This window comes from Lolium perenne, chromosome 3 (genome assembly GCF_019359855.2).
Source record: "Lolium perenne isolate Kyuss_39 chromosome 3, Kyuss_2.0, whole genome shotgun sequence".
Classification (NCBI taxonomy): domain Eukaryota; kingdom Viridiplantae; phylum Streptophyta; class Magnoliopsida; order Poales; family Poaceae; genus Lolium; species Lolium perenne.
In genome coordinates this window covers 298,540,300-298,565,945 of record NC_067246.2, presented here as the reverse complement: position 1 = coordinate 298,565,945, position 25,646 = coordinate 298,540,300, and positions in this window count along the sequence as shown.

Here is a 25,646-nt window from a genome sequence, read left to right as displayed (position 1 = left end):
CGCCATCATCACCGTCATCGAGCTGGACATCATCTCCATCATCATCACCATCATCTCCATCACCATCACCGCCATCTCCACCGCTGCACCTCGTCACCGCTGTAACAATTAGGGTTGGATCTTGATTGTTTGATAGGGGAAACTCTCCCGGTATTGATTTCTACTTGTTATTGATGCTATTGAGTGAAACCATTGAACCAAGGTTTATGTTCAGATTGTTATTCATCATCATATCACCTCTGATCATGTTCCATATGATGTCTCGTGAGTAGTTCGTTTAGTTCTTGAGGACATGGGTGAAGTCTAAATGTTAGTAGTGAACTATGTTGATTGATATTCAATGTTATGATATTTAAGTTGTGGTGTTATTCTTCTAGTGGTGTCATGTGAACGTCGACTACATGATACTTCACCTTTATGGGCCTAGGGGAATACATCTTGTATTCGTTTGCTAATTGCGGGGTTGCCGGAGTGACAGCAACCTGAACCCCCGTTGGTATATCGATGCAGGAGGGATAGCAGGATCTCAGAGTTTAAGGCTGTGGTTAGATTTATCTTAATTACTTTCTTGTATTTGCGGATGCTTGCAAGGGGTATAATCACAAGTATGTATTAGTCCTAGGAAGGGCGGTGCATTAGCATAGGTTCACCCACACAACACTTATCAAAACAATGAAGATTAATCAGCTATATGAAGCGAAAGCACTAGACTAAATCCCCGTGTGTCCTCAAGAACGTTTGGTCATTATAAGTAAACAAACCGGCTTGTCCTTTGTGCTAAAAAGGATTGGGCCACTCGCTGCAATTATTACTCTCGCATTTTACTTACTTGTACTTTATTCATCTGCTATATCAAAACCCCCTGAACATTTGTCTGTGAGCATTTACAGTGAATCCTTCATCAAAACTGCTTGTCAACACCTTCTGCTCCTCGTTGGGTTCAACACTCTTATTTATCGAAAGTACTACGATACACCCCCTATACTTGTGGGTCATCAAGACTATTTTCTGGCGCCGTTGCCGGGGAGTGAAGCGCTATTGGTAAGTGGAATTGGTAAGGAAAACCTTTACTGTACGTGCTGATTTTATTTCTGCCTGCTGCTATAATTCATTATGGAGAGATCTTCTCTTGAATTCCTGTTTGGAAAATCTACTACTACTGCAAAGGTAGTGGATGAGGCGCCAGGTGAGAAAGAGGTTCCATACAAAATACCTATGAAAATTATTGAACGTGTTGTGGATAACCGCTATGAAGGGGATGGAACTGTCCATCCTGGAGATCATTTACTGTTTTTACATGAATTATGCGGGTTATTCAAATGTGCAGGTATTGCTATGGATGAAGTTAGGAAGAAACTATTCTCTATATCGCTGTCTGGTAAAGCGGCGCATTGGTATAAATTGCTGAAGAATGGTGATTCTCTTGATTGGAAGGACATTGTGCCTTTATTCTATTCTAAATTCTATCCTCCAAGTGAAATTCACAAAGATCGGAACCGCATATATAATTTCTGGCCTCATGATGGAGAGAGTATTGCCCAAGCATGGGGGAGATTGAAGTCTTTAATGCTCAAATGCCCCATTCATGAGCTTCTTGGTAATATTATTATTGATAATTTCTATGCAAGACTGTCTTTTCAAGATAAGACTTTGCTGGATACTTCTTGTTCTGGATCATTTACACGCAACAAAGAAGAGTTTAAAAGGGACCTTCTTGATCGGATCCAGGAGAATACTGAAGGATGGGAGAACGACAAAGATAGAGAGTCAGGTATAAACTATGATTATAAATGCATTGAAGTTTTTATGGAGACTGATAGATTTCGTAGTATGAGTGCTACTTATGGTCTTGATTCTCAAGTCGTTGCAAACTTTTATAAAGCTTTTGCCTCTCACTTTGAATTGCCTAGGAAGAATTTTGATAAGTATCATGAACCTTACAAAGATAAAACTGATTCATCTATAAATAAATGTGCTATAATTGAAACTGTTGATCATATTCTTCCTGAAGCTTATATTGAAAAAACTCCTTTCCCTGCTAAAATGAAGGAGTATTCTGTTATAACTAGTGCAGTTAATAAAAGTTCAAAGAAACCTATAGAACCTGAAGAACAAATAAAGGTTGAACCTGCTGTTGCAATAGTTAAAGATCTTGTGACTGAAAATGTAGAAGATGGTCATATTATTTTCTGTGAAGATGCTTCTAATATTGTTTCGCATCCTAATAAGTCTAGGAAAGCCAGTGTTCCTATGCTCTCTGTTAGAATTGGTGATCATTGTTATTATGGTTTATGCGACATTGGTGCAAGTATTAGTGCCATACCTTATGAGCTTTATACGGAAATCATGCATGAAATTGGTTCTTGTGAACTTGAAGATATTGATGTGGTTATTCGGCTAGCTAATAGAGAAACTATCTCTCCTATTGGTATTGTTCGAGATGTGGAAGTTCTATGTGGTAAGATTAAATATCCTGCTGACTTTTTGGTACTTGGTTCTGCTGCTAGTAAGTCTTGTCCTATTATTTTTGGTAGACCTTTTCTAAATACTTGTGGAGCTGTTATAGATTGCAAGAAGGAAAAAATTGTGACTAAATTTGCTGGTGAATCTTATGAGTTTAATTTCTCTAAATTTGCCAAAACTCCTTATAAAGCTGATTTGCCTAATAATGATTTTAGAGTTGAACAGTGTGCGTCTATTGCTCTTGCTCCTAATAATCCTTTGCAGCAACATTTGGAGGATAGTGAGAGTGAAATCTTTAGGGAAGAAAGGAATGAGCTTGATGAAATTTTCCTTCGTCAACCTATTCTTAAACATGACTTGCCGGTTGAAGATTTAGGTACAACACCACCACCAAAGGAAGATCCTGTTTTTGATTTGAAACCATTGCCTGATATTCTTAAGTATGCTCATATTGATGATAAGAAAATATATCCTGTTATTATTAGTTCTAAGCTTTCAGATTTTGAGGAAGAAAGGTTATTGGAAATATTGAAGAAACACCGAGGAGCTATTGGCTACACTCCTGATGACTTGAAGGGGATTTCTCCCTCTATTTGCCAACATGCTATCAATATGGAAGATGATGCAAAGCCTGTTGTTGAACATCAGCGTCGTCTAATTCCTAAGATGAAGGATGTGGTAAGGAATGAGGTATTAAAACTTCTTGAAGCTGGTATTATATATCCTATTGCTGATAGTAGATGGGTTAGTCCTGTGCATTGTGTTCCTAAGAAAGGAGGAATGACTGTTGTGCCTAATGATAATGATGAGCTCATCCCTCAAAGAGTAGTCGTAGGGTATAGAATGTGCATTGATTATCGAAAAGTTAATAAGGTTACTAAGAAAGATCATTACCCTTTACCCTTTATTGATCAAATGTTAGAAAGGTTGTCTAAAAATACTCATTTTTGCTTTCTTGATGGTTATTCTGGGTTTTCACAAATTGCTGTTAAAACTAAAGATCAAGAGAAAACCACTTTCACTTGTCCCGATGGAACTTATGCTTATAGACGTATGCCTTTTGGTTTATGTAATGCTCCTGCTACTTTTCAAAGATGCATGTCTGCTATTTTTCATGGCTTTTGTGAGAATATTGTAGAGGTATTCATGGATGATTTTTCTGTCTATGGGAATTCTTTTGATAATTGCTTGCGAAACCTTGATAAACCTTGTTCTTAATTAGAAAAAATGCCACTTTATGGTTAACGAAGGAATTGTATTGGGACATAAAATTTCTGAGAGAGGTATTGAAGTTGATAGAGCTAAAGTTGAAGCAATTGAGAAGATGCCCTATCCGAGGGATGTTAAAGGTATTCGTAGTGTTCTTGGTCATGCTGGGTTTTATAGGAGATTTATTAAAGATTTCTCCAAGATTTCAAAGCCTCTTACTAATCTTCTTCAAAAAGATGTACCTTTTGTTTTTGATGATGATTGTAAGGAAGCTTTTGAAACTCTAAAGAAAGCCTTAACAACTGCTCCTGTAGTTGAACCTCCTGATTGGAACTTACCTTTTGAAATTATGTGTGATGCTAGTGATTTTGTTGTAGGCGCTGTTCTTGGACAGCGAGTAGATAAAAAATTAAATGTTATTCATTATGCTAGCAAAACTCTTGATGCTGCTCAAAGGAATTATGCTACGACTGAAAAAGAATTATTAGTTGTAGTATTTGCTTGTGACAAGTTTAGATCCTATATTGTTGATTCAAAAGTCACGATTCATACTGATCATGCTGCAATTAGATACCTTATGATGAAGAAAGATGCTAAGCCAAGGCTTATTAGATGGGTGCTTCTTTTGCAAGAATTTGATTTACATATTACAGATAGGAAGGGTGCTGATAATCCTGTTGCTGATAATTTGTCTAGATTGGAAAATATTGCTTATGATCCTGTTCCTGTTAATGATAGTTTTCCAAATGAACAATTGGCTGTAATAAAGGTGAGCTCGCGAGATAGTCCTTGGTATGCTGATTATGCTAACTTTATTGTTTCCAAGTACTTGCCTCCAACCTTTTCAGCTCAGCAAAGAAGGAAATTCTTTTATGACTTGAGGCATTATTTTTGGGATGACCCACACTTATATAAAGAAGGAGTAGATGGTATTCTGCGAAGATGTGTTCCCGAATATGAACAACAAGAGATATTGAGTAAGTGTCATGGTAGTGTTTATGGAGGACATCACGCCGGAGATAGAACCGCGCAAAAGGTTCTACGATCAGGTTTCTATTGGCCAACTCTCTTCAAAGATGCAAGGAAGTTTATTTTATCTTGTGATGAATGTCAAAGGGTTGGTAATATCTCCAGACGCAATGAAATGCCTATGAATTATACTCTCGTTATTGAACCATTCGATTGTTGGGGATTTGACTTCATGGGTCCTTTCCCTTCTTCAGAAGGTAACACTCATATACTTGTCGATGTTGATTATGTTACTAAATGGGTGGAGGCCATACCCACAAAAAGTGTTGATGGTGAGACTTCTTTAAAAATGCTTTTAGATATTATTTTTCCTAGATTTGGAGTACCTAGATATATTATGACTAATGGAGGTTCTCATTTTATTCATGGTGGTTTTAGAAAAACTCTTGCTAAGTATGGTATTAATCATAGGATTGCTTCCGCTTATCATCCTCAAACTAGCGGGCAAGTAGAATTATCAAATAGAGAAATTAAATCTAGTTTGGGAAAGACTGTTAATAAATCTAGAAAGAACTGAGCTAGTAAATTAAAGGAAGTACTATGGGCTTATAGAACTGCTTATAAAAATCCCATGGGAATGTCACCTTATAAAATGGTTTATGGGAAAGCTTGTCATTTACCTTTAGAACTAGAGCACAAAGCTTATTGGGCTGTAAGAGAACTAAATAAAGATCCTAAACTTGCCGGTAAGAAGAGATTGCTACAATTGAGTTCTCTGGATGAATGGAGAAGTGAAGCTTATGAAAATGCTAAACTCTTTAAAGAGAAAGTTAAGAAATGGCATGATAGAAGAATTATCATAAGAGAATTTAATGTTGGAGATAAAGTCCTATTGTATCGGTCTCGTCTCAGATTTTTTGCAGGGAAATTACTCTCAAAATGGGAAGGACCATATGTCATTGTGGAGGTGTATCGTTCAGGGGCAATTAAAATTAGTTCTCTGCAAGGTGATGCCACACAAGTAGTGAATGGACAAAGACTCAAGCACTATATCTCTGGAGATTCTTATAATGAAGATGTTGATGTTATTCAAGTGGTAACTCCGGAAGCTTTCATCAAAGGTCAAATTGACAGTTCTGCAGAGTTCGACTTTGAATAGGTAACAGTACTGGTAATAAAAGTCCACGTTTAACTTTACGAACAATGTTTTTGCTATTTTTGGAAAATATGAAAAATTACGAGATCGAAACGGAAGGGAGAAGACGCACGAGGGCGTGCCCCCATAGGCCGGCGCGGGCCCCAGCGTGGCCGCGCTGCCCTATGAGGAGGGCCCCTCGTTGTCCCTCTCCGACTCTGGTTCGACCTGGTACTTTCCTTTTGTCGTGAAATTTTTTTGCTATATAATCCCCCGGACCCCTGGAGGTCCGTATATCGTTTTCTCGTCATGTTTTGTTTCGAGCTGTTTTCTGCCAGAATCTGCTTCGGATCTAGGGCCAGCATGTCTTCGTCGGGAACTCCGAAGGACAGCTTCTTTGAGGACGTTGTCAACCCGTACATGAACGAGTTGAAGATGCACCCCAAAGAGTTGCTGCTCGTAGATGGAGAGTTGCAGATTAAAGATGTCCAGGGTCCTAAAGGAGAAGGAAGTTTGGAAGACAGGGTGGAGAAACTAGAATGAGAGGTCTTCAACTACAAGAAGATGGCTGAGCGTGAAGTGGACATCTTCCACAAGATTGTGTCTGAACTTATTGATGGACACAAGAAGGAGACTGCAAAGTTGTGGGACGATATCTTCTCGCTTCACGACACTACCAACAAACTCCAAGCTCAACTCTATGATGTTCAGAATCAAAACAGTGAGTATAAAAACAGGTTTAAACACATAAGTTATGCTGCTAGTTTCAGGATTCCGGAGACCAAGATGTCGTTTGTTGATGGAGAGCCTCTTCCTTGGAAGTCTGATGATGGGAAGAATTCATCACCAAAGGAGTGATTCATCATCGGTATTGGCATCCCCTTGGTTTGTTCGAAGCTTGGGGGAGTGCCGCGGTATCACATCATCACTATCTTTTACCTTTTTTACTATCAAGTAGTGTCATATCATGAGTAGGGAAGTTATCATATAAGATAGTTTGCAGTGTGGAAGTATCTCTCTTTAGTTGGTTATCTATGTATCCCTTGGTGTGAGTTATCGTTATGGAATATTAATGAGAAGTTTTATCATTTACATATTGCACATCTTATTTTAGTTTGCAATCTCTATTATATGATTGATCTTGTTGTTAAGTATTGGTATCACTTTGGGAGCATTGAGTAAATCTATTTGGTTTTGGCAAACTTAGCATTGGTCAATAGCAACAACACTTTGAGTTTAAGTAGAAAAGAAGAAATACATGTAGATATGTTGTTTCATTATCTTTCTTTCTTGTTAGCTATGAGCTTAGTATTCTGAAGTTAAAATTATTTGTGCTTACAAGAAAGATGCATGATTGTTTCTATCACATGTATGTTTGTTTGTTTCCCTCAACTCTTATGCTTGCTAATCAACCTTGCTAGCCAAAGACCTGTGATGCCCCAAGAGGAAGGTATGATGCGCACAGCAGCAAGTTTTCCCTCAGAAAGAAACCAAGGTTTATCGAACCAGGAGGAGCCAAGAAGCACGTTGAAGGTTGATGGCGGTGGGATGTAGTGCGGCGCAACACCAGGGATTCCGGCGCCAACGTGGAACCTGCACAACACAACCAAAGTACTTTGCCCCAACAAAACAGTGAGGTTGTCAATCTCACCGGCTTGCTGTAACAAAGGATTAACCGTATTGTGTGGAAGATGATTGTTTGCAGAAAACAAGAGAACAAGATGGCAAGAGATTGTATTTCAGTATAGAGAATTGGACCGGGGTCCACAGTTCACTAGAGGTGTCTCTCCCATAAGATAAACAGCATGTTGGGTGAACAAATTACAGTTGGGCAATTGACAAATAAAGAGGGCATGACCATGCACATACATATTATGATGAGTATAGTGAGATTTAATTGGGCATTACGACAAAGTACATAGACCGCCATCCAGCATGCATCTATGCCTAAAAAGTCCACCTTCAGGTTATCATCCGAACCCCCTCCAATATTAAGTTGCTAACAACAGACAATTGCATTAAGTATTGCGCGTAATGTAATCAGTAACTACATCTTTGAACATAGCACCAATGTTTTATCCCTAGTGGCAATAACACATCCACAACCTTAGAACTTTCTGTCACTGTCCCAGATATCAATGGAGGCATGAACCCACTATCGAGCATAAATACTCCCTCTTGGAGTTACAAGCATCTACTTGGCCAGAGCATCTACTAGTAACGGAGAGCATGCAAGATCATAAACAACACATAGACATAACTTTGATAATCAACATAACAAGTATTCTCTATTCATCGGATCCCAACAAACGCAACATATAGAATTACAGATAGATGATCTTGATCATGTTAGGCAGCTCACAAGATCCGACAATGAAGCACAATGGGGAGAAGACAACCATCTAGCTACTGCTATGGACCCATAGTCCAGGGGTAGACTACTCACACATCACTCCGGAGGCGACCATGGCGGCGTAGAGTCCTCCGAGAGATGATTCCCCTCTCCGGCAGGGTGCCGGAGGCGATCTCCTGGATCCCCCGAGATGGGATCGGCGGCGGCGGCGTCTCTGGAAGGTTTTCCGTATCGTGGCTCTCGGTACTGGGGGTTTCGCAACGGAGGCTTTAAGTAGGCGGAAGGGCAGGTCAGGAGGCGGCACGAGGGGCCCACACCACAGGGCCGCGCGGCCAAGGGGGGGGGGGGGCGCCGCCCTAGGGTGTGGCCACCTCGTGGCCCCACTTCGTCTCCTCTTCGGACTTCTGGAAGCTTCGTGGCAAAATAGGACCCTGGGCGTTGATTTTGTCCAATTCCGAGAATATTTCGTTACTAGGATTTCTGAAACCAAAAACAGCAGAAAAAGAATCGGCACTTCGGCATCTTGTTAATAGGTTAGTTCCAGAAAATGCACGAATATGACATAAAGTGTGCATAAAACATGTAGATAACATCAATAATGTGGCATGGAACATAAGAAATTATCGATACGTCGGAGACGTATCAACCTGTACTGAGAAGAAATGCTTCTCGTGCATCCAAACCCTTAGACCAAACCTATGCCATCAGTGTCCACCATAACTACCTATTATGTGGTATTTTGCGCCATTCCAAGTAAATACTTCATGTGCTACCTTTAAACAATTCAAAAGTTATCATCCCTTATTTGTGTCAATGTTTTATATCTCATGAGGAAGTATGTGGTGTTTTATCTTTCAATCTTGTTGGGCAGCTTTCACTAATGGACTAGTGGCTTCATCCACTTATTCTATAATTTTGCAAAAAGAGCCGGCAATGGGGTTCCCAGCCCTGGTTAATTAACTCTCATTAATAATCCTCTTCACATGTTTTGCTCTGATTCATCAGTAAGCAACTTAATTTTGCAATAGATACTCCTCCATGGTATGTGAAATTTTGGAAGGCACCCGAGGATTCAGTTAGCCGTGGCTTGAGAAAGCAAAGGTTGGGAGGAGTGTCATCCTTAAATAAACTAAAGTACATGTGTAAACAAAAGAGAAGAGGGATGATCTACCTTGCTGGTAGAGATAACGTTCTTCATGGGAGCCGCTCTTGAAAGTCTGGTTGATAAGGTAGTTAGAGTACCCACTACCATTCGTTGACAACAACAAACACCTCTCAAAACTTTACTTTTATGCTCTCTATATGATTTCAAAACTTAAAAAGCTCTAGCACATGATTTAATCCTTGCTTCCCTCTGCGAAGGGCCTATCTTTTATTTTCATGTTAAGTCAGTAAACCTATTTCCCTCCATCTTAAGCAAGCAATTGAGTTGTTGTGATCCAACCATCTATATTGTGATTTATTTAATCATGCCTTTATTTCTTCCTTGTTCAGTACAAGTTTTATCTGAATGAATATAGCTTTGAAGGTTATCCATGATTATGAGGAGATTATTATGATTGAGTATGCAAATTTTGCTATAAGCTTTAATATAAGAGCGCTGCTCGATAAATAAGTACAATCTGTTAAATGTTCTCTGACCAAGAACGAAGTTTGCCATCACCAATTATGATTTCCTATGCACCTTTATTTGTGATTTCCTTTTACTTGTTTCAAGTTGAATTATATGAGGAAGTTGTTCACTAGAATGTCTTGTGTGAATTAATATGATGCTTCTTGTCCGTATTTTATTTATCGACTCTTCACTCCATAAACATGTGGTCTTGTTTACTGAGTTCAGTTTCGCTTGGGGACAAGCGAAGTCTAAGCTTGGGGGGAGTTGATACATCCATTTTGCATCACTATTTTATATCATAATTTACTGTTATTCATTGATATATTTCATATTTAGAGACGATACTTATGTTATTTCATCTATTTTGCATGTTTCATGATTATTGGAGAATCGCGCACCGGAGTCAGGATTCTGCTGGAAAAAGCACCGTCAGAATGCAATATTTCGGAAGATCAGCAATTGACGGAAATTACACGGGAAATCTTATTTTTCCAGAAGACGGAGACAGCCAGAAGGAGGAGCCGAGGAGGGCCGCCATGGGCCCCCCCATAGGCCGGCGCGGGCCCAGGCCTGGCCGCGCCGCCTTGTGGGGAGGGGGCCCACATCCCCCTCTGGCCTCCTCTCCTTCGCGTACTTCTTCGTCCCGAAAACCTAAGCTCCAGAGAATAATCGCGAAGAGACACAGCCGCCTCTGCGGGGCGGAAAACACCAGAGAGAAAAGAGCTCTCCGGCAGGCTGAAATCCACCGGGGAAATTCCCTCCCGGAGGGGGAAATCGACGCCATCGTCACCGTCATCGAGCTAGACATCATCTCCATCATCATCACCATCATCTCCATCACCATCACCGCCATCTCCACCGCTGCACCTCGTCACCGCTGTAAGAATTAGGGTTGGATCTTGATTGTTTGATAGGGGAAACTCTCCCGGTATTGATTTCTACTTGTTATTGATGCTATTGAGTGAAACCATTGAACCAAGGTTTATGTTCAGATTGTTATTCATCATCATATCACCTCTGATCATGTTCCATATGATGTCTCGTGAGTAGTTCGTTTAGTTCTTGAGGACATGGGTGAAGTCTAAATGTTAGTAGTGAACTATGTTGATTGATATTCAATGTTATGATATTTAAGTTGTGGTGTTATTCTTCTAGTGGTGTCATGTGAAAGTCGACTACATGATACTTCACCTTTATGGGCCTAGGGGAATACATCTTGTATTCGTTTGCTAATTGCGGGGTTGCCGGAGTGACAGCAACCTGAACCCCCGTTGGTATATCGATGCAGGAGGGATAGCAGGATCTCAGAGTTTAAGGTTGTGGTTAGATTTATCTTAATTATTTTCTTGTATTTGCGGATGCTTGCAAGGGGTATAATCACAAGTATGTATTAGTCCTAGGAAGGGCGGTGCATTAGCATAGGTTCACCCACACAACACTTATCAAAACAATGAAGATTAATCAGCTATATGAAGCGAAAGCACTAGACTAAATCCCCGTGTGTCCTCAAGAACGTTTGGTCATTATAAGTAAACAAACCGGCTTGTCCTTTGTGCTAAAAAGGATTGGGCCACTCGCTGCAATTATTACTCTCGCATTTTACTTACTTGTACTTTATTCATCTGCTATATCAAAACCCCCTGAACATTTGTCTGTGAGCATTTACAGTGAATCCTTCATCAAAACTGCTTGTCAACACCTTTTGCTCCTCGTTGGGTTCGACACTCTTATTTATCGAAAGTACTACGATACACCCCCTATACTTGTGGGTCATCATAATGCCCTAAGTAAATCTCATAGTAGTCATCATGATATGTATGTGCATTGTTATGCCCTCTCTATTTGTCAATTGCCCAACTGTAATTTGTTCACCCAACATGCTATTTATCTTATTGGAGAGACACCACTAGTGAACTGTGGACCCCGGTCCATTCTTTTACATCTGAAATACAATCTACTGCAATCATTGTTCTCTTTTGTTTTCTGTAAGCAAACATCATTCTCCACACCATACGTTTAATCCTTTGTTTTCAGCAAGCCGGTGAGATTGACAACCTCACTGTTAAGTTGGGGCAAAGTACTTTGATTGTGTTGTGCAGGTTCCACGTTGGCGCCGGAATCCCTGGTGTTGCGCCGCACTACACTCCTTCACCAACAACCTTCACGTGGCCTTCATCTCCTACTGGTTCGATAACCTTGGTTTTTTTCTGAGGGAAAACTCGCTGCAGTACGCATCATACCTTCCTCTGGGGGTTCTCAACGGACGTGTGCTTTACCGTCACAAGCAGCTACTTTTCTGGCATCGTTGCCGGGGAGATCAAGACACGCTGCAAGGGGAGTCTCTCACACCCAATCTCTTTACTCTGTTTATTGTCTTGCTTTATTTTATTTTCTGTCTTGTTTGCTTTCATTATATCAAAAACACAAAAAAACTAGTTACTTGCATTTAATTTATTTTGTTATCATGTCTAGTCCTGTACTTGTTACTCTGTCACCTGAGGAATTGATCTTTACTTTTAAGCAAGGGGATGAGGAGAGTTTTAAAGAAGCTTGGTCTAGAATTTTTGATTTTTATGGTAAAACTGAACCTAAAATGACTCTAATCTTGCTTCTTAGTAACTTTTATTTTGGGCTTATTGTTCGCTATAGATATGCTTTGGATGCTGTAGTGGGAGGAGATTTCCTTCACTGCGATGGGGATCAAGCTTTTAATGCCATAAAAAAAATTGGTTGCATCATCTAGCTCAGCTAATAACTTTGATTCATCTCTTGCTAGCATTCATAATAGATTAAACACTCTCGAGACAAATGTATCTTGTTTAAAAGAAGGGTATAACCAGATTCGTGAATATTATAATTATGTTCCAGTAAGCTTTGAACCTTCAATGTGGGTCCCTACTATTAAGGTTGCTATTTGTGGTGAAACTTTTTATGCCCGTTGTGATATTATGTCTGAGTTTTGCCTTATGCCTAAAAGTATTTATGAATCTTTGACACTTTGGGGACTTACTGAAGGTGGAGAAGGAATAACTCTTACTAATAATTCTGTTATAATTCCTAAGGGGATAGCTGAAGGTGTGTTCACAACCTTTCTTGGAAGAACAGTATCCACTGATTATCTCGTTATTGAATGTGTAGGGACATGACATATCACACTTGGAAGATCCCTGCTGAAACTCTTGGGAGCAACCATAGATGTGGGAAAAGGTACTCTAAATTTTACCTCTACACCCGGATGCGGTCATGTATTCCCTAGACCAAAGAGTAAGAATAAGAACCAGGCGCAATCGATGCAGTCTGAGCCGTCGAGGACGAAGTGCAACCATAGTTTTGCCAGAACCAGGCGCACGTCGGGGACGGAGGCATACTCTGGTTTTGCCAGAACCGAGTACGCATAGAAGAACTCGGCGGTGACGCGGTCGAGGCAGTCGTAGAGGCGATGCCGATGAAGACGTCGTCGAAGCCGATGAAGACGAGACGCCGGTCCGAGTTTGCTAGGCCTGGGGACGCGTCGGGGACGAGGGCACGTACCGGTATTGCCAGTACCGGGCATGCGGGGGCAGGGAACAGTACAAAGTGCGTGCCATGCCGGAGTAGACTAGTAGAGGAGGTCTCGACGATGGGTGTCGGAGTAGAGGAGCAGGTGTTGTAGTCGGGGAAGAGGCGAGGACGCTGGCGGAAAAGCTGTAGTGTACGAAGACGTAGAAGGCGGCTAACCCAGCGGTGACCTGGGGTGGTCATGCTGGACGCCTAGATGGGCGTTGCGGTGGTCGGCGAGCCCAGCGCGACCTGGAGTGGTTGGCGAGCCCAGCGGTGACCTGGGGTGGAGGTGCAGCGGCAGTACACGAAGTAGATGAGGAAGACCCGGTGGCGTGATGAAGACCACGCGCGGACGGAGGCGACCCGCGCCGAAGGGGCGGCTCTATGGTGGCCTCGGACGTCGATGCACGGGGGACGGCGAAGGTGACCGCGTGCAGCGATGCCACAGCCCGAGGGGTCGGCGTAGCTACAAGGCACGAGTTGGTGCAGCGGCGGGACGCCACCAGCGACATATGCGTCTCAGAAGGCGCGTCGTTGGCAAGCAGCATGGACCAAAGGCGGCGGCGCTGCGACCCGAAGGGGGCGACGCAGCGGCAACCCGACGCTCGATCGGTGGTAGGCGCGTGCTCGGGGACGTGCTTGGTGTAGACGTGCGCGGGGTCGGTTTATCAAACCGACGACGGCGCTACACGTGCCATGGCATGGACGACACGCTGCAGATTGGAGTCGTTGGCGACGTTGTCGCCAATGTCCTGGGCGATGATGGCGAAGACGAACCGGCGATGGAGACCGTGCAGGCGAAGGCGGCCGGCTGCGACGCAAACGGTGTACCATGTGCATCGCGTGTAGCCGTGCCCCATGGTAGATGGAGGTAGGCGGGCTAAGGTGGAGACGACGCGGGCGGGCCGACCGCGGCAGCCTACCAAGGCAGGCGCAGCAGCCAGCTAGCAAGTCGGCCGCGGTAGCCAGCGTAGGGTGCTGAGCGCGGAGTTGATGAATGAGAATTTATGCGCAACATTGAGTGGAACCCCAAGAGGAAGGTATGATGAACACAGTAGGAAGTTTTCCCTCAGTAAAAAACCAAGGTTTATCAACCAGTAGGAGAAAAACGTTCTCTCCCGAGGTGTTGCGAACCAACTCGTGGCAGGACGCACTACCAGCGTCAGCAGCAACGTGGAGACCTGCACACAAACAACCAAATACTTTGTCCCAACTTTCAGCGAGGTTGTCAAGCTCACTGGTTTTGCTGAAAACAAAGGATTAAACGAACCATGTGGAAGAAGAATTGTTTGCAGAGAACAGAACATGAAAATATTGTAGAAGATTGCAATTAAAAGAAGAAGGACCGGGGTCCATAGTTCACTAGAGGCGCCTCCCCAATAAAATAAATATGCTGGGTAAACAAATTACAGATGGGCAATTGACAAACAGAGATTCTACGCTAATGGTTGGTGCAGAATACATGCTATGAAAGTATGCGGGCATTACAACAATATACATAGACCGTAATCCAACTGCATCTATGACTAATAATCCACCTTCAGGATTGCATCCACGACACCCTTCAGTATTAAGTTGTAAGCAACGGACTATCGCTTTAAACAATGTGTGTAAAGTAAATGATGAAACTACCCTTGAATAGAACACCGCTGTTTTCTCCCTAGTAGCAACAGCACATCTACAACCGTAGAGAACAAGGTCACTTTCCATGGTTAAATAGAGGCATGAACCCACTATCGAGCATAAATACTCCCTCTTGAAGTCGCTAGCATCTACTTGGCCAAAGCATCTACTAGAAACGGAGAGCATGCAAGATCATAAGACTCTGATCATGTTAGGCAGCTCACAAGATCTATACATGAAGCACAACAAGGAGAGGACAACCATCTAGCTACTGCTATGGACCCATGGTCCCGTGGAGGACTACTCACGCATCACCTCGGATGAAGACATGGCGATGTAGAGGCCTCCGGCGGTGATTTCCCTCTCCGGCAGGGTGTCGGGATGGACTGCAGAACCCTCCCGAACTAGGGTTTCGGTTGACGGCGGCGTCAGAACTTTTCATGGATGGAGGCTCTGGTCCCTGGGGTTTTTCCGATACGAGGAATAAATAGGCGGAAGGGCGGAGCAAACGAGGCGACGAGGCGCCAGTACATGGGCCAGGTGCGCCCAAGGGTGGGGCCACGCCTGCCCTATGTACTGCCACGTGGTAGCTCTCCTGCGCGTGTCCTTGTGGCTCCGTCTTCGTCCCGGAAAAATAAGACTCTGGGCTTTTGTTTCGTCCAATTCTGAGAAACTTTCATGTACAACTTTTCGGAAACACAAAAACAGCGGAAAATAGAAACTGGCACTGCGGCACTGCGTTAATAGGTTAGTCCCAGAAAATGCTAAAAAATGTGGAAAAGTGCACATAAAACATATAATAATTGTAACAAAACAAGCATGGACCATCAAAAATTATAGATACGTTTGGGACGTATCATAGGGCGGATGATAGATGAGAGCCGGTGCAAAGTCGACGCCGAGGTTGGAGTAGATGCGCGTGATGACGGCAGCGGTGGGCGACTCAATCCGATCTATGATCGGCAAAACCAAGAAAGAAAACGCCGGTCGAGCGACCGGCGGAGCAAAAAGAAAACCAATCTACAGATTGAAAAAAAACTCGAGGGCAGCGGATCAACGGATCGGCGGACGAACCCTCATACGGGTTGCGCGACCTCCGGAGTAGATCATGGAGATCGACCTCCCCGGGGGTGGCGTGACACGGAAGCTTCGGCGGCGGCTAGGTTAGGATCGGCGCCGCTCTGATACCATGTAGTACGATAGAGAAGGGTTTGGCGTAATGTGTTGAATGTTGTATTGATCCTCTCGGGCGAGTATATATAGGTGTACAAGTCTTGGGAGTCAAGAAGGCTATCCTAGAGATAAGGCAGGAGATGATTACAAATCATATACTAACAATATACACATATACCAAATATATCTCTAACATGCATAAATTGATGCAGAGGCTGGAGTAGGTCCCCCCATTTCGGAAAAAAATAGCCGTGAATTGGTTCTGTCCAATTGATCAAGACAAATCATCAAGTGGTGTTGATCAATATTAGGCAGATAGCTTATTTTAGGTAACTATCTAGCTTTTGGTTGTGGTTGGCGCTAGCCGCTAGCTCTGGATTGGACCAACCAGCGCTCTGGTGCAGGCTAGCCACGTCCTAAAATGTATGATTTTTTTTTGTTGTAAAATGTATATGTAGATTGCCTAGCCTTTTTCATCAGTTCAGATTTTTGGTTCAAGTGGCTAGTGTATGAAGCTTAACATGGTATCAGAGCCTCAGGTCTCAAGTTCAAATCCTAGCTTTCACATGGTTTTCGCAATTAAATCTAAAAATTGCTGTTGCCCCCCCTCTTACATGGTTTTCGCAATTAAGTCTAAAAATTGCTGTTGCCCCCCTCTTTAGCCACCGCGGTGTGCTCTCCTTCTTTCACGTGTTGACTTTCTCTTCTCCCGTCACACGCGAGTGGAGGTGTTGTGAAATGTATATGTAGATTGCCTAGCCCTTTCCATCAGTTCGGACTTTTGGTTCAAATGGCTAGTGCATGAAGCTTAACACTTTTTACACATTTTTAAACTTCGCGGTATGAATTTGTCTTATGACATATCATGACCAAAGCCCTGATGCTAGATAGGATTCATTTGATACTTCTCTCATCGGAGCATCACACAAAACGTTTAAAAAAGAATCTAGAACACCCATGTGACAAAACACGTACATATATGGATTGATATAGTGCGACCACGGGGCTCCTTCCAAAAGATGGGAAAAGCAAATCGATTTGGATTCGAGCTATACGCAGTTCGTAGTTTTTTTCGATAAAAGGAATATATTAATATTAAGAAGATACCAATTACACCCAGCCTCTGCAACAACGCATCACCCTAATGGCACTACGGATGCACACAACCAAAAAAAGGAAAAGAAAACTAAGAAACAAAAGTCCCGCTACAGTATCTCGGGCCTAACAACAGCAGTACATCCACCGCCAAGACAACACCTGAATTACAGACTCTCCAAAAAACGACGCCTCCAAGAAGGGAACAGTGCTCAAACACCATCGTCGCCCGATCAAAGATCTTAGGTTTTTCACCCTGAAGATAGTCCCCGCTCTCAAAACAATGCCTCCACCAAAGCCATTGCCAGGCACAACCAGTTAAGGCCAGACCTTGGGTTTTCACCCTGAAAGATAGGACTCTGCGCTTCACCTGTGTTGTCGGCTTGTCGCCCCCACTTTCATACCGCTGCTGTGAAGCCCGGAACACCAAGCCAGTCTCTCAACAACGCGGAGACTTGAACCTCCCTTAGCTAGTCCTCCCCTCCGGCCTTCATGAAATTCTCTTCTTCCGACTTTCATCATGGATCCATAGTCACTTGATGTCAACACAGAAAAAGAGCTTCGCGCCGCTCCCTCCAGAAACCCGAATTTCCAAATTCCAGAGCTATACGTATACGCCTCGGAATTCCTTTGGGAGGCCCACACACGCGCTGGTTAGTTCTTCTCGATTACGGTCTACGGACTCGATCCAGGACTAGTATTTTTACCACGTCCATCGTCGTGTTTCATCATATCGATCCTCCTCGGCGCCTCGCTCTCGTCCAACCAACTTGATCCGGCCCACGGCATCTGAGCGACCGTCTGCCCCATCTCATAACGTGGGTCCATATTTGCTAATGGAGGCCAACCACGGCGACGACCGTCTGCCCCATGACGTGCTCCTCGAGATCCTCCGCCGCCTCCCACTCCGGGCGCTCGTGCAGTCCCGGCGCGTCTGTCGCGCGTGGCGCGCCACCATTGACGACAACACCCTCCTCCTCACGCACTTCCTCTGGCGCTGGAGGTTTTGGCTTATGAAAAAACTCATAGTTGTATTTCGCAACAATGGCCTCATTTTCCTCGACAGTACGATCGTAAGGACGGGGGGGAGGAACCTTTGGTACTTTTGGGAGGGGCGACATCTTGCGGACAGGACTCTTGAAACGCTTCCGGTTGGGTGCATTCCGAGTCTTAGTGGGCGGAGGTGGCGGCGCTGGAGATGGAGATGGACTACAGATGTCGTGGTCGACGTCGTACCCATGGGGTGATGGTGGCGACATGTGATCAGTAGGAGGAGGTGATGGTGGCCTGCGATCATCTGGAGGAGGTGATGGTGACCTGGGACGACTGGTACTAGGGGCTACCCAGCCTGGCAGCCTAATGTTCTTCTTTTCCCAGAGAATGATTTCTCCCAGCACCTCTCTGAGTGTAACCCCCCCCCCCCCCCATCACCTCCAGGGAACTGGAGCTCCAATGTCTCCCACAACGGTACAACTGAATCCACCCCGACACGAGCATAGCCAGCTGGAATCTCATTGCCATGCCATGTTGCCGGCTCACCTTCAGGTCCAAATGCAGGTAAGACATAGCTGACCGCCACCTTAACAGACATGTTCCTGAACACCTCATGGAGATCACAAGGTGTTTGCTCCTTGATTCCATCCACGGGGTCGCCAGGACCGCCATCTATCATCCGTGTAGGAGGGGCCTCCGAGTCGGCCACGCTGCTGTCTCGTCGCTGAGATATGCCAGCGGTATTATCTGGCTGGCGTTGTCCTTTTAGTTCATTTATCTCCCGCTGCTGCTGCTGAATCTCCCGCTGTTGCTGGTCAAGTCGGCGTTGGAACTCGGCCATCCGGTCATTCTGCACCTCCAGCTCGCGTTGTTTAGCGCTCGCTCGGCTTCTATAAGTCTCCGCGTCGGCCGGAAACCCAAGCGACCACGGAACACTAGGGCCGAAGCCTCTTGTTCGTCCTCCCTTCTCAGGATTACCGAGGACAAGCGTCAGCAAGTCTTTCTCTCTATCGGGAGCAAACTTTAGTTTTCCCGCCTTTCTATCTGTCGTCACGGCATTCCATTTTTCCCTGGGTACCCTAACCCTGCTGTCACTTTCAACAATGTTCCCTGTCTTCATGTCATACTCACAGCCATGCGCGAGGAACCAATTTCGAGCCCTAATGTCCCATCCTTCTCACGTGGGTTCTGGAGTGATCCCATTCCGCTCCATCTCAGCCTCTTGTGCATCCCACTTAGGCATGGCTACTTCGTAGCCCCCTCGCCCCGTATGATGGTGATATTTCTTTTCGCTTGCATTCTTCTGGTTTTTCTTGGACAGGTTCACAGCCTCCTCTGATTCTTTGTACTTCACAAATTCTTCCCAATTATGCTCCTGCTTCGCTAGATAGTTCTCGAATACTGGAGGCTTCTTCTCGGCCTTATAAGTTGCCCATAACCGGTTCTTATACGCCCGGAAAAGTTCCCCCATCTTCTTAAGAGCCCATTTCTTCACTAGCGCCCTCTGCTTAGCATTCTCAGACTCCGATCCCAAATCTGGCAAAGTGAAATGTGCCATGAGGTCGTCAAAAAGTGTGTCTTTGTACCTATCGGCAACCTGATTTTCGGACACCTTCTTGGTCTTTTTCCATTCTCTAATAGTGATTGGGAGAGAATCCCTAACCAGAACTCCGCACTGATTTTTAAATTTCGTTCTGACAGCTGGGGGTGCCACAGGTTGGCCTTCCGGTGATATAGCTTCAATTATGAAGTGGTCTTTTTTGGTCAACTTCTTTGCCGGGCCTCGTTTGTCCAACTTATCTTCGGAGGCCTAAGAGAATAAAAATTAATTAATTTATATACATATGTACATATAGAATTCCATTAATGCCTCTATACTAATCGTATACCTCGTCATCACCGGAGCCGTCGGCTTCTCCATCACCGGAGCCGCCGGCTTCTCCATCACCAGAGCCGTCGGCTTCTCCATCACCGGAGCCGCCGGCTTCTCCATCACCGGAGTCGCGGTCTTCTTGGTCGGCTTCTGTACCATCGCGGATTATGTTCGCGAAAATGTCTTCCTGTTCCAAGTCCCGTTCGAATGGATCCATTGTTTCTGCAAAAAAATTAAATCGATAAGTACATGTTCTAACCCTAACCCTAATCAAACACTAACCAAACCCTAACCCTAATCACGTGTTTGCGAGAGGGAGAGGGTCTCGGCGACGCGTGTTTGCGAGAGGGAGAGGGGTGTCGGCGCGTGTTTGCGAGAGGGAGAGGGCGCGTGTTTGCGAGAGGGAGAGGGTCTCGGCGATGCGTGATTGCGAGAGGGAGAGGGGTGTCGGCTCGTGTTTGCGACAGGGAGAGGGCGCGTGTTTGCGAGAGGGAGAGGGGTGTCGGCGCGTGTTTGCGAGAGGGAGAGGGCGCGTGTTTGCGAGAGGGAGAGGGGTGTCGGCGCGTGTTTGTGAGAGGGAGAGGGGGTCGACGTCGGTTGTTTGCGAGGGGGGAGGGGGTCAACGGCGGGTGTCGGCTGGTGTTTACTAAACTAAAACTTAAACTCTAAAACTAACTAATTACAAAAACTATATATATACTAAAATACTAAAATACTTACAAAAAGATTTAAACTAACTAATTACAAAAACTAAAATAATCTATATATATACTAAAATACTTACAAAAAAATACTTACTAAAATACTAAAATACTTACAAAAATTGTACAACAAAATTTAAACTACCTAATTATCTATATATATACTAAAATACTTACAATAAAAATGAACTAACTAATTAAACCACTAACTAATTAATTAACTAACTAATTAACTCAAAAATTAAAAAAAAGAGGGCCGGGGGCGCCAGCGGACGGCGCGCGGTTGGTGGCTACCTGCGCGCGCAGTTGGGGGCGCTGGCGGCGGGGGCGGCGCCGGGTCGGCACGGCGGGGGCGCGCGGCACGGCGGCAGATCGGCGGCGGCGCGCGCGGCACGCAGGACGGCGCGGCGGCTCGGAGCGGGCGCGCACGGGCGCGGACGGGCGCGGAGAGGGCGCCGGAGGAGCTCGAGGCGGCGACGGCGGCGCGGCGGAAATTTTGGGCAGCCTGGCGGCGCAAAATTTCTAAGTGTTGGCCTCCGGGTGTCGCGGGTGGGGGCTCCGCCCGCGGCGCTAGGTATTTATACCTAGACCCCTTTTATCGCGGGTGGTGCCACCACCCGCGATAAAAGGGGGGGGGGTCTTTTATCGCGGGCCGTGGCACGACCCGCGACAAAAGGGGGTGGGAGGGGGTGGCGGCTGATCCGCGCCAAGTGCATCCAACGGCTCCGGCCGTTTGAATCCAACGGCTCACGGCCTGGAGCCGTTGGACGCGGATCAGCCCCTGGAGCTGTTTTTTTCTGTTTTAAAAATAAACCCTGCTTTATCTATTTTAACTTAATAAAACTATTATTTCAATAACTTTTAAATGGTAACTCAAATAGAAAAGTTTTATATATGAAAATTGATCAGAAAAATCCAATGAACATGAATATGACATCCATATAACTATTTGCATCTCGCATCATATCAAACGTTTCACCGCCGTGCCACACGTGTCGCTTCCCCGTCGACGCCGTCGTGCGACGTGTAGCCACCGCTTCCACGTGCCTCGCCCCGCCGACGCCGGCGTGCGACGTGTGTAGCCGTGGCTTACACGTGCCATGCCCCGCGTGCGCTATGTAGAGCGACGAGTGCGGGCGCAACCACACGTCGCCACCGCCTCCGCTCATTCATCTTCGGGATGCCTCCACGTCGTCGAGGGGCGTCCGGTTTCCATGGCGTTCGAGTGCGTCCGAGCGGTAGGTTCTACACCGAGATACGCCACTGTAGTCATCATAGTCGCCGACGTCATCGTCGCTAGCATCGGGGTCGCGGTTGTCGAACCTCGGCGGGTGAGCACGCGTGGGCTGGGATTGAGGGTAGCGCAGGCGGGGGCCACGATAGGCCATGACGCTCTGGAGAGTCCGGCCGCGCCACCACATCCGACGGCTGGCCTCGTTGAAGTTCGAAGGAGGCGGGCCGTCCTCCTCGTACCTGGCAACCGCCCTCTCACGCCGATTGATGAAGAAGCTGTCCCAAGTCGGGCTGTAGTCGGGGTGCCACTGGGGATTCCTCCGCTGCTCAGGCGTGAGCTCGAAATAGTAGTGGTTCGTGATGGCCATCTCGCGTGGCACACCTAGAGGGATAGGAGGGACCGGTACGCCTCCGACGCTCAGCAACCAGCCGGTCGGGACGCGGTAGCCGGGCGGGCAGGGGTAGTTCGAGGCGCAAAGCGCCTCCGCCTCCCGGGGTGTTAGACATACGATGGAAGCCATGGGAAAGAGTGATGAGGTTTGCAGATATGAGTCCAAGCCTACATATATATAGTGGAAAAATGGCGGGAATGCGGGAAGAAAATAGGCGGGAACGAAGTGGCGCGCGAAACTTTCATCCCGGGTGGAGGCTCAAACCGGGACAAAAGACTGGGGGAGGCTTATCTAGGAGGGCCTTATCTGGGGGGCTGATGTGCGGGTAACCTTTTGTCACGGTTGGTGGCTGCAACCGGGACTAAAGCTGTCGGCAGGATAAGGATGTGTCGGTAACCTTTTGTCATGGTTGGTGGCTGCAACCGGGACTAAAGCTGTCGGCAGGATAAGGACGCGTGGGTGGACGCACTGCTCGATGAGATAAAGCATGTAGCGCACGACGCCCTGTCGAAGGAACAAGACAAAGTAGAATCGGTGCCGTGCCTATAAAAGGAGTATCGATACGCCTTGCCAAGCAGATCAACAAGCCAAGCACAGTTTCATTCCCATGGATGAAGGAAAGGGTTGGGAAATCTCCCGTGGCGCAGCTTCTCGAAGATGTCATTGGTGCACACGCCCTACGGCATCTTCGGAAGCTGCTCCTCGAAAAAATTTCCCTGCAAGCCCGTGAAAGACTCCGTCTCCTCTAACAGTGTTTGGGAAAGGGTTCTCATTATTACATAAATGTAGAGATTGTCTTGGGAACTATATATGAAGAATACATTATTACATCGCCATCTAGTGTTGTGATCTTCTACGCCGTAGCCATGGAGAATCTTCATCATTTAGCAAGATGCTTGGGTCAATTTTCACCGTGAAGGGCGGAATTTCTTTAAACTTATTATAATCTTCTGACATGTCTGTCTTGTCATCCACTCCCACGATGTTTCTTTTTCCCCGAAAGAACTATGTGGCGCTTTGGCTCCTCGGTTGATGTATTCTTTTGTTGATTTCTTTTTCTTGATTTGCTAGACATGTCCTTCACGTAGAAAACTTGAGCCACCTCGCTGGCTAGGACAAATGGCTCGTCCAGGTACGCAAGATTGTTGGGATCCACTGTTATCATACTGTACTTATCGTCAATATGTATACCGCTGAGCTTCACCCATTTGCACCGAAACAAAGGGACCTTAAAAGTGGGACCATAGTCAAGTTCCCATATCTCCTCTATGTATCCATAATATGTGGTGGTCTGCCCATTCTCGTCTTTTGCATCGAAGCGGACACCGCTGTTTTGGTTGGTGCTCTTTTTATCTTGGTCGATCGTGTAAAATGTATTCCCATTTATCTCGTACCCTTGGAATGTACATATGTTTGAAGATGGTAACCTGGCCAACAAGTGCAGCTGCTCCACAACAGATGGGTCATTAATGAGATGTCTTTGCAACCAACTGCCGAAGGTATTCATGTGTTGACGTGTAATCAAGGACTCGGGCTGGCCCGGGTTTATTTCTCGTAAAACATTCTTATGTTTCTCGATGTACGGAGCCACCAAGCTGGAATTGTATAGAACTGTGTAGTGTGCTCGATTGAAAGAAATCTTGTCCCTGCACACCGTTGCTTTCCTTCCTAGTGTGCCTTTTCCAGTCAGCCTCCCCTCATACCGAGATTCAGGAACACCAATCGGCTTAAGGTCAGGAAGAAAGTCAACACAAAACTCAATGACCTCCTTAGTTCCGTAGCCCTTTGAGATACTTCCTTCCGGCCTAGCTCGGTTATGAACATATTTCTTTAAGACTCCCATGAACCTCTCGAAGGGGAACATATTGTGTAGAAATACAGGACCGAGAATTCTAATCTCTTCAACTAGGTGAACGAGGAGGTGCGTCATAATATTGAAGAAGGATGGTGGGAACAACAACTCGAAGCTGACAAGACATTCGACCACATCTTCCTGTAATCCTGACAAAGTTTCTGGATCCATTACCTTCTGAGAAATTGCGTTGAGGAATGCACATATCTTCACAATGGCTAGTCGAACATTTTCTGGTAGAAGTCCCCTTAATGCAACCGGAAGCAATTGTGTCATAAGCACGTGACAGTCATGGGACTTTAGGTTCTGGAATTTTTTCTCCTTCATATTTACTATCCCCTTTATATTTGACGAGAAACCAGACGGAACCTTGATACTGAATAGGGCTTCAAAAAAGATCTCCTTCTCTTGTTTGGTAAGAGCATAGCTGGCAGGCCCTACAAACTGCCCTGGATGATTGCCGTTTCGTCCTTTATGACGTTCCTGGTCCTCCCGTGCTTCTGGTGTATCTTTTGTCTTTCCATACACGCCCAGAAAACCTAGAATATTCACACAAAGATTCTTGGTCAGGTGCATCACGTCGATTGCAGAGCGGACTTCCAGGACTTTCCAATATTCTAGCTCCCAAAAAATAGATTTCTTCTTCCACATGGGCGCGTGTCCGTCAGCGTCTTTCGGAACAGGTCGACTGCCTGGACCCTTTCCAAAGGTAACATTTAAATCCTAGACCATGTCAAATATATCAGCACCACTACGGGGGACAGGCTTCGGACGGCGGTCTGCCTCGCCATCGAAATGCTTGCCTTTTTTCCTTAAGGGATGCTTGCGCGGAAGGAAACGGCAATTGAACGGGTACACAACTTTTCTGCTTTTTCCCAAATATTTACTTTCAGTCTCATCTAAACAGTGTGTGCATGCATTGTATCCTTTGTTCGTCTGTCCTGAAATGTTACTGAGAGCAGGCCAATCATTGATGGTTATGAATAGCAACGCTCCTAGGTCAAATTCTTGCTCGGTGTGCTCATCCCACACACGTACACCTGGTTTGGCCCACAACTCCAAAAGTTCATCGACTAATGGCCTTAGGTACACATCAATGTCGTTGCCCGGTTGCTTTGGGCCTTGGATAAGCACTGGCATCATAATGAACTTCCGCTTCATGCACAACCGAGGAGGAAGGTTGTAGATACATAGAGTCACGGGCCAGGTGCTGTGACTGCAGCTCTGCTCCCCAAAAGGATTCATGCCATCTGTACTTAGACCAAAGTATAAGTTCCTTGCCTCACCTGCAAAATCCGGGAACTCTCTCCCGATGTTTCTCCACTGTCGACCATCAGCGGGGTGCCTCAACATCGCGTCTTTCTTACGTTCTTCCATGTGCCATCGCAACAACTTGGCATGCTCTTTGTTTCTGAACAAACGTTTCA